Consider the following 8,907-nt stretch of genomic DNA (forward strand, 5'->3'; position numbering starts at 1 on the left):
TAACCAATGTGCAACGAGCCCTCATAATGCTAGCCAATTTAGCCAACTTTATTACACACATCACCTTCAGTTGAAATCACCCCGACACCAACAGAATCAACTCAAGATTAAGTACCCCAAGGTACTATGTTGAGAGCATCGGCGACAAGAGAAGACGCAATGACATAAAGCTTTACAATTTTGAAGAAACTCAATAGAGCAGAAAAATGCATAAGAAAAGTCGGGTCTTTCCAATTAAAGCCCCCCCCCCCCCCCCCATGAAATTAGAGCCCCCCTATTATGGTATAATTACCATGCTTGGGGGCTATAGGTTATCTGACCACTAAGCTGGGGGGGGGGGGGGGGGGGAGAGGGGGGAAGCTATAATGGGAAAGACCCGAAAAGTCAATACAATTGATGAACAAATAGCTTCTACTATTTTAAAGATTGCACCCCAGGTTCTAATTTCAGCAAAATACATATAGGAGGCACAGTTGAACGGAGAACCCGTGGCGTACTCTTTACTGGCGATTAGTTTTGTGTCAACTCCCGACCCTCTAGTATGATGTTACGCAGATCTCAACTTCCGCTGGTGCTAGGACAATAGATCAAAAGACAACAAATCGAATGCGAAAATTGGGACAATAGATCGAAAATTAAATTATTCAAGCTGCGTTTTGGCCAATCAGATTTGAGCGCTCATTTATTATACAGCATATAACGTGTTCTGTGTGATATTTTGTTTGGTTGTGATAGATTCATATCAGGGCCCCACAGGCCGCTGAGGCATGGCCATAGCTCGCGAGGCATGGTCATAATGTGGTAATTACAGAGCAGCTCGCAAATAATGCTTAATTTGAACCAATAAGAATAGAGATTAATTTTTGATCTATTGCCCCAATTTTTCTGTTTTCGATCTGTTGTCCTTTCGATCTACTGTCCGTCACCACTTCCGCTAGTCATACTATGAATTCAAAAGTGGACAATCATAATGGGTTGCTAGAAACCAAATCCAAGAAAATAGTTGCAATTGTGTAAACTATCCCTGAAAATATTGTCATCATTTTTATCACTAGCTATGATGACAAGTAAAAATATCATTTGAGTTATGATAACCATTAAAAAATTGCTGCAGAATTTTATTTATGTTGTTAAATCCTTACTATAGCTATTAAATGAAATTAAGTTAATCATTTTTAAGTCGAACAGAAGATATGGTATGGAAATACCGTCGTATATAGTTAGCAGTGTGTACACCAAGCCTGTTTTGTGTGGATTATGTTTTATAATTTATTTGGCCCGCATTTAGTCCGAACTATGATCTTTGATTTTTGATCTAATGTTAAGTGAACTTCAGTAATTTCCAGGGGCTATCATTTCTTTCATTTATACTTGTATTTCAAATATAAATTTTTTACTTTTGTTTTTCCTTGGAAGTCTTAAAATTGAGCCAAAATTTAGCCTTGTACGAACTAGTTCTAGCTCAGACTTTGAAACGTGCTTAAAGGCCATTGAGATGGTATTGACTGTCTCTGGATTTGGAACGCGAATCCAAAATCTCAATTGAAATAGGACAATTGCACCGCAATTACTGTATTTCCGTTCCTTTCTCTGCACAGTTTTAACTTGTGAAATACCTTTGGATGTCGAATAGAGTAATTTAACAGGTGACGGGCAGTTCTGAGTACAATAGGACTCGAAAATTTTATTGCTTTTGCTAATTAGAAATCAAAACAAAACACCGAGCCGCCACTATAGTTTAGGGCTTGCTAATTCTTGTGGGATGGCAAAATGCATTTAATGTTTTCGGGTTTTTTTATAGTAATAAATTAGTTCTCGAGTTTATTCCATTGCTTGCATTTATAAATTTACAAACAACAAAACATAACCCGAAAGGACATCAAAAGGTCGCTAGACCTGTCAAATGATGCCTTTTAATTCTTCTCAAAGTCTACTTATTTGTTAATTCAAACCCTCTAAAATCATATTTTACCCTGGTAATAACACTTTCCAATCAAACTTAGAAACCCTTAAGGAAATGTTTAATAAGAATGCCAATTTTACAAAAAAAATGCAGCTCGCTTTATTCCTTACCAAAAAAGGTTAACAAAAAATCTGTTATCTATAATAAATGAGTCTCTAAAACAATATAAAAAGTTTGCTAAATCCTGTGCACTAAATGAGCATAATTTTTGAATAATACTTTCATCCATTTTAGTTAAAACATTATATAAGCGTCTTAATCTATTTATGAGTGACTTGTTTCTTTGCTTCGTTTGCAAATATTTTGTTTCGACTAGATGAGTTCTTTCATTTATTTGGATATTTTCTTCAATTAATTCCGGAAATGAGTTATCTAATAATTTGCTTGGATGTTAATGGCGGAGAATTCTTGACAGTAATTTTATCAGTTCATATATGTGTAACTCTTTAACAGAAAACAACTTGTGTTTACATCGCAGTTCGTCATTGCTTTGGAATCTCTTAGCTGAAAATAACAAACGAAAAATTCTGCTTTGCCGCCACTCTAATTTTTGAAAAAGATCGCTTTTATTGGCCACTCCATACAACAAAACTCCGTACTGTAATACTGGTTGAACGTAAACTTTGTATAATCGGACTAGTATGTGTCTTTTGAAAAAGTTTTTATACTGATAGATTGCCGCTGTTAATGAATTCATCCGACTAATTATTTTCTCAATGTGTGATTTGAAACTCAGTTTACTATCTATGTATACACCCAAGTACTTAATGTGGTCGACAAATTCGATGCTGTAATCATAAATTTTTATTTCAGGTGTCTCATTAGTAGCACCAAAACTTATAGCCTTGTATTTATCTCTATTTATTGCTAACTTATTTGATTCCATCCAAACTGACACATTTTCTATTGTATCATTAATTCCATCATCCACCTTTCCGTAAATATTTATATCATCAGCAAACATAGTTACATTACAGTTTGTACAAAAAGCAGGCACATCGTTTACGTAAATCAAGAACAGAAGTTGCCCTAAAACAGAACCCTGCGGTACACCGCAAAAAATGCTCTCAAAGGATGATCGCTGCATGCTAACTGAAACACATTGTTGTCTGTTGGTCGAATATGAATTAAGAATGTCATAAATTTTCCCTCTCAAACCATACGCAAAACATTTTTGGAGCAAAATTTCATGACTCACAGTATCAAAAGCCTTCGATAAATCAATAAGAACTCCATAGTAACTTTCTTTCGAACACAAAGAAAACCTTATTGTTTCAACAACCTCCGACACAGCATCAATTGTGTTTTTCTTTGCCTGATATCCAAACTGAGCCTTGTTTATTACTGAGTATTTGGACAAAAAAGAAATGAGCTTTTTCTGTAGACAATTCTCAACAATTTTTGAAATAACTGGGAGCAGTGATATTGGTCTGTAATTACCGAACTCGTTTTCGTTAACATTTTTGTACGGAGGTATAACATTGGCAATTTTCAGAGTTCTAGGGAAATGGCCCTCATCAAAGCAACGATTATTTATTTTGCAAATTTTTCACACACGCTTGGTTTGATGAACTTAATCAGTTGATTTGAAATGTTATGCAAATCAGAGGAAGTTTATTTGGGCATTTGCTTGATAATGTCGAAATCTTCTTTGGCTGTGACGTTAGTTAAGAACATGGAATTTTCTAACTTTCTGACCCGGCTTAGATCTGACGGCAGACTACAACTTTCAGATAGTTTCTTTCCTAATTCAACAAATTATTTATTGACTTCATCAGCATTCAGATTGTCAAAATTTTTTTTTATTTTCGTTCCCTTAATATTGTCTATTATTGAAAACAAACTTTTATTTATGTTAGCCTTTCCTTCAATTTTTTGTTCGTAAAATTCTATTTTTGCTTTTTTCGTTAGGTTTTTAAATGATTACGCAGCTTATTATATTTTTCTCTATTTTCGGCAGACTGTTCGTTCTTCAATCTTTGGTAGGCTTCAAGCTTTTTAAGACAGAGATTTTTGATCTGGTTATTCAACCAAGGCTTTTGAACCTGTTTGAATTTTTCGTTAGTGTGCTTTTTGAACTGTTGCAAGGGTACATGACGATCCAACTCCTCGTTTATCACCCTCATTAAATCCGTAAAACTGAAATCTAAATCAGAAGATAGATATAGTTTACTTCTCGTTCCCAGTTTTTTTGCAATACTGTAATTTAAATCTAACCTGAGTTCCTTATTTTGAAGTTTTTTTAGGGGCCTAAAAAGAAATTTTTCCTTTGATTTTTCCGGATCATCCCTTGTTTCCTTGCAGCTCAATTCTACTCCTCTGTGGTCAGAGATCATTGTATCCTTCACATTTACTGAGGCTTCAAAATTCGCGAAAAAAATATCAATGCATGTTGCCGTACAAGAAGTGACTCTTGTCGGTTCTGATCTATTCTTTATTTGCAGTCCTGTACAAGAGAAAAAATCCAAAACCTTAGCAAATTTGTTCGTTTGTTCAATTACATTTAAGTTGAAATCACCACAAATAACTTGCAACTTCTCCGGTTTGATAGTGATTTTTTTAAGGTGCTCTTGACAAACGTTTATGTACTCATCTATACCATTATTCGGAATTTTATAACCAACAGTTAACACTTTTTCATTTTGATATCCTAACAACGCAACTGTCAACAATTTTACGTGTTCATTGTTTGTTATTGCTTTAAATTGAACTTTGATGCCTTTCCGAATGAAAAATCCTTTACCTCCACCTCTTTTTTTTCTGTCACTCCTCAACAACTGGCCATATCCATTCAAATGGTAAGCATTTTGGAAAGTATACTGGTTGCACCAGGTTTCAGTTAATGCAATCACTTCAGGTTTTGCTTTCTCTTGGTTTATAAATTGATCTAGCTCATTAAAGTTTCTATGAATTGATCTTAAATTTTGAGGTAATATTCTAAAAGTCATATATGTCCAAGAAGTATTCTGACAAAATTGCAGCCATAAACCATTGTTTTTCTTTTTTTCTGTCTTTTTTCGATTCAGTCTTTCCTGCTGCCGCGGAATTGCAGTGCAGACCAGAAAAACTCAAGCATTTATTGAGAAAAAAAAGAGTAAACTAGTTTAGAGGATTATATGAGGACTTAAAAGAGACTGAAGCCGCGGAAATCGCAGTACTCCAGACTAAATTGTATTCTGAGCCCAAGTTCTATTAGTGACACAACAAATTTTTAAAGTTCACTCGGCTTGCAACAGGTCGCGGAAATCGCAGTGCCTGATGCAAGTTTTTGTTTATGAAGAAGTAAAAAGAAAAACATATATATATATATATAATATATGATTACAATAATGCCTGAAGCCGCGGAAATCGCAGAATCTCATGCAGTAAATTTTGAAAAAACGAAAACCAAAAGCACGGAAAGCTTAAACAGATAAAAACAAGCTAAATAAAAAACTAAGAAAGTTTAGTTAAAAATTGACTTTTAATTGTTTATCCTTGTTTTAACTTTGAGAAGTAAGTTTAGATGAAACTTGTATAACAAAACACAGATAATTTTGCACACATGTGTTGTGTTGTCAACACTTCAGACGTTAACAAAAATTTTTAATGAGTTATTCTCAGTTCAAACTTTTTCCAGCACTTTAATTTGCTTTTCCAATTTCGAAGATAGCTTTCTTTTGTTCAGGAGAGAATGATGCAAATAGCCGATCAGCACGTTCATCATCAGTCAGTCGAAGTGGTCGCTTTGTTTACGGAAACCAGTTATTTGGTCTGGTCTACGATTCTCCTCTCGCACAATTGGATATTTTACATTTTCAAATTCGGTAGCATCATTTACTTTTACAAGTTTTTTTCTCCTGTCTCCTTGATCACACAATACGGACACAGTGCAGTTATTAGTGCTTGTTATGAGTCCCTTGCCTTCTGCGAGTTTCTTGATATAAGCATCCATTGCAGGTAATCTTTCTCGTACGTAAATATTCTTTTGATTTATTTCGTTTTTTTTTTTTGTCCTTTGAGATACCTTCGATTCGCATATATCTTGTTTTTATCACAAAAGTACAAAAACTTGACGATCACAGAAGCCATCAGACCTTTTTCTTCGGCTCGGCCAGGTAGTATATGACACGCTTTGATTTTACTCGGTTCCAGTTCGTAACGCAGAAATTTTTTAATGAAAAAAACAATCAGTTCCAGTAATGCATCATCATCAACGTTTGGGTCAAACGGTGGATTATCAATAATGATGGAGTTTTAACATCAAGATTTTTAAATTTTGATATAAATTTTATCTAGAATTATGAGAAATTTTATGCGAATGTTAGGTCTTCTCGAATATACCTAGACTTGATCTTCTATTGATTTTTCAAGAACGAAGAGCGTAGAGGCAGCAGCCTTTCAAAAATCCGATCTAGACGGAGTAAAATTAGTAGCTGCCAACAGATATAGCTGCTAATCTAATCGAATCTTCTTGTTTACCTCAAAACGTTTTTTCCTTTTTAACCATTTAAAGAAATAATATGATTGGTGGCTGAGGTACATACTAATTTATTTTTCATAATGTTCATAACTTTCTGGAAAATAAATTTAATTGATGAATTTTTAAAAAGTAACGTCACCTAAATGAGCTGTATAGGTTGTTTGACGTACCTCTTGAAAAGGTTTATAGTTCTTATTTGTAAACTGGGGAACTAAATTCAACTTAATTCATCTTAATATCAAATACTTTTTTTTGAATTGCTATCGAAGTACCCGGGTTGGGCTCCCAGTGACTCTCATCGATGGATCATAGTTATTTTACAAATCCATCGATGGATCATAGCTTTTTCATGAAAAAATTTTTTTTTTCGAATAAAAAACCCGAATCACAAAATTCAAGTTCACATGGTGTGAAAATGTAACGTGTCACTATTTTGTAACCTGGGCACTTCCTAACGTGCCACATTCTGAACTAGGACAGAAATACTGGATAGAACTCTTTGTTTGTATGTGTGTGTGTGTGGGGGGGGGGATGGGGGCGGGGGGTGATGAGGAGGGAGGGAGGGGAGGAGAGAAAGGAGTGGAAAGTGGTGCAACGTTGGCGCTTCCTAATGTGACACTTTCTTAAACATGCTGGATAGAAGTACTGAACAGTTGCATTGATCGCAAATAACTGATCGACCCTGGCGCTATAACTTACACCCATTTGGTAACAAGGATTCATCATATCCAACGTTGATCCCATCATTTCCATAATTGTGGCGGTCTGGCGGCCGCTCCAATAACTGCTTGGGCTCCTGGAATGCCAGGTTTTGTTGGACCAATAGGTCAATGTGGACCAAAATTACCAGTTGCAAGGTTGTGGACGGGGGGGGGGTGTTTGGGGGTTCGGGGATTTAGCAGGTATTGTCATAGGAAAGTTGACAAAGTTTAGTATCAATGAACAAGTGCGCGGTTTTTATGGCGAACTATAACGTAATTCCCCCCCCCCCCCAAATATATATATATATATATGGAGTTGAAAATAATTTCACGGGGAAGGGGGTAAGCTAGAGCTAATCAGAGCATAAATTCTTTGTCCTTGCTAGTAGTAGCATGTTAACTAAATATTTGGTTAGGTTTGAAATACTCCTTGGCCCGATTGAAAAAGTTTTTTGAAAATTCAAAAATGAGACCAAAGATGAGTTTTTTTTACGTAGCTTAGACTAACCAGGAGTGTCCTAGATGAAGTGTCTTTGTTGTTGTGGCGCGAAGCAGCAGTTGATTTCATTTTTGGATGCCGAAAGATGCCACTTCAGAAGAAAAAAAACGAAAACTGAAAAAAAAGTCAGCAGGCTCTTTTTGATACTTTATTTCTTTCGATGTAATGTTATATATTTTCGCTGTTTCTGGACGTGCTTTTATGTTTATAATCACATCTTGCATTTCTCCTGTTTTGTTTTGAGGATAGACTCAAGATTCTCTGGTTTTTTTTAAGATCCAGTGGTTTTCCATCAATAGATTTTCTATGACCCAGCGATTTCCCATCAATGGATTTTCAATGATCCAGTAAAAATCTGAGCTTTCTCATTGATGAACTCTCTATGATCAGAGAAAAAGAGGTAATGAACCAACAATGAAGCATGGATGGAGCTTTTATGAATTTATTATGATCCATCGATGATACTCACTGAGACTCCAATCCTGGTAGAATAATTGAACCCAGTCAAAAAAATTCAGATAAAAATGTTTGTTAAAGAATTATGCATAAATAGACATACAGACAGCATATTAATTTAAAATATTGACGTCGTTATGATTTAAATACCAGATATAGTCAAGTTTACTTAATGAATCTTTCGAATAGTTTCTTTTCTTAATCGTTCCCTAATTTTACTTCTCAGCTCCGGTCGCTGTAAGAAATACTTAAATTCTGATTGATTCTTGTCTCCATCTTTATCTCTCCCAATTCCACAATACGCGTCAGGCCAATATTGCAAACGAATTAGATATCCACATTTCTCGATATCTGCAATTGATTGTTTCAGAGAAGTCTTGGAAATGTAATTTGCAACTAGGCAACTTTTTCGAAGAGTAGCATTACTTTTTCTCAGTCGCTTCAGAAGATCGTACTTGTCGTCATATCCGTATGTGAAATTATTCCGAAACAAATTATGCAAATCGGGAGCGTTGATTGATACTGCAATTTGTCCCTCATCCTTCTTAGTCAAGTACTTCAAAATTACAGGTCTTTTGTCAAAATCCGCACCACTTATATTTTTCATGACATTTATCAACGAAAAGCTGTCTTTCATAACATTTCGCTGACATGATAGGGTTCGGAACATTGCTATTCCTCGGTAAAAGAAGTTTGAAGTGTTTTCACGCGGAATGAGGTCACGAAGAATAATTCTCAGAGACTTTTTCGGAACTGATTCCTTTTTACAACTTCCCATATTTGTTAAAGCTATATTGAGTCTAGCTCAGTCAATATAATGAAGATT

Source organism: Convolutriloba macropyga, chromosome 12, assembly GCF_964194025.1.
Source record: "Convolutriloba macropyga chromosome 12, txConMacr16.3, whole genome shotgun sequence".
In the NCBI taxonomy this organism is placed as follows: Eukaryota; Metazoa; Xenacoelomorpha; order Acoela; family Convolutidae; genus Convolutriloba; species Convolutriloba macropyga.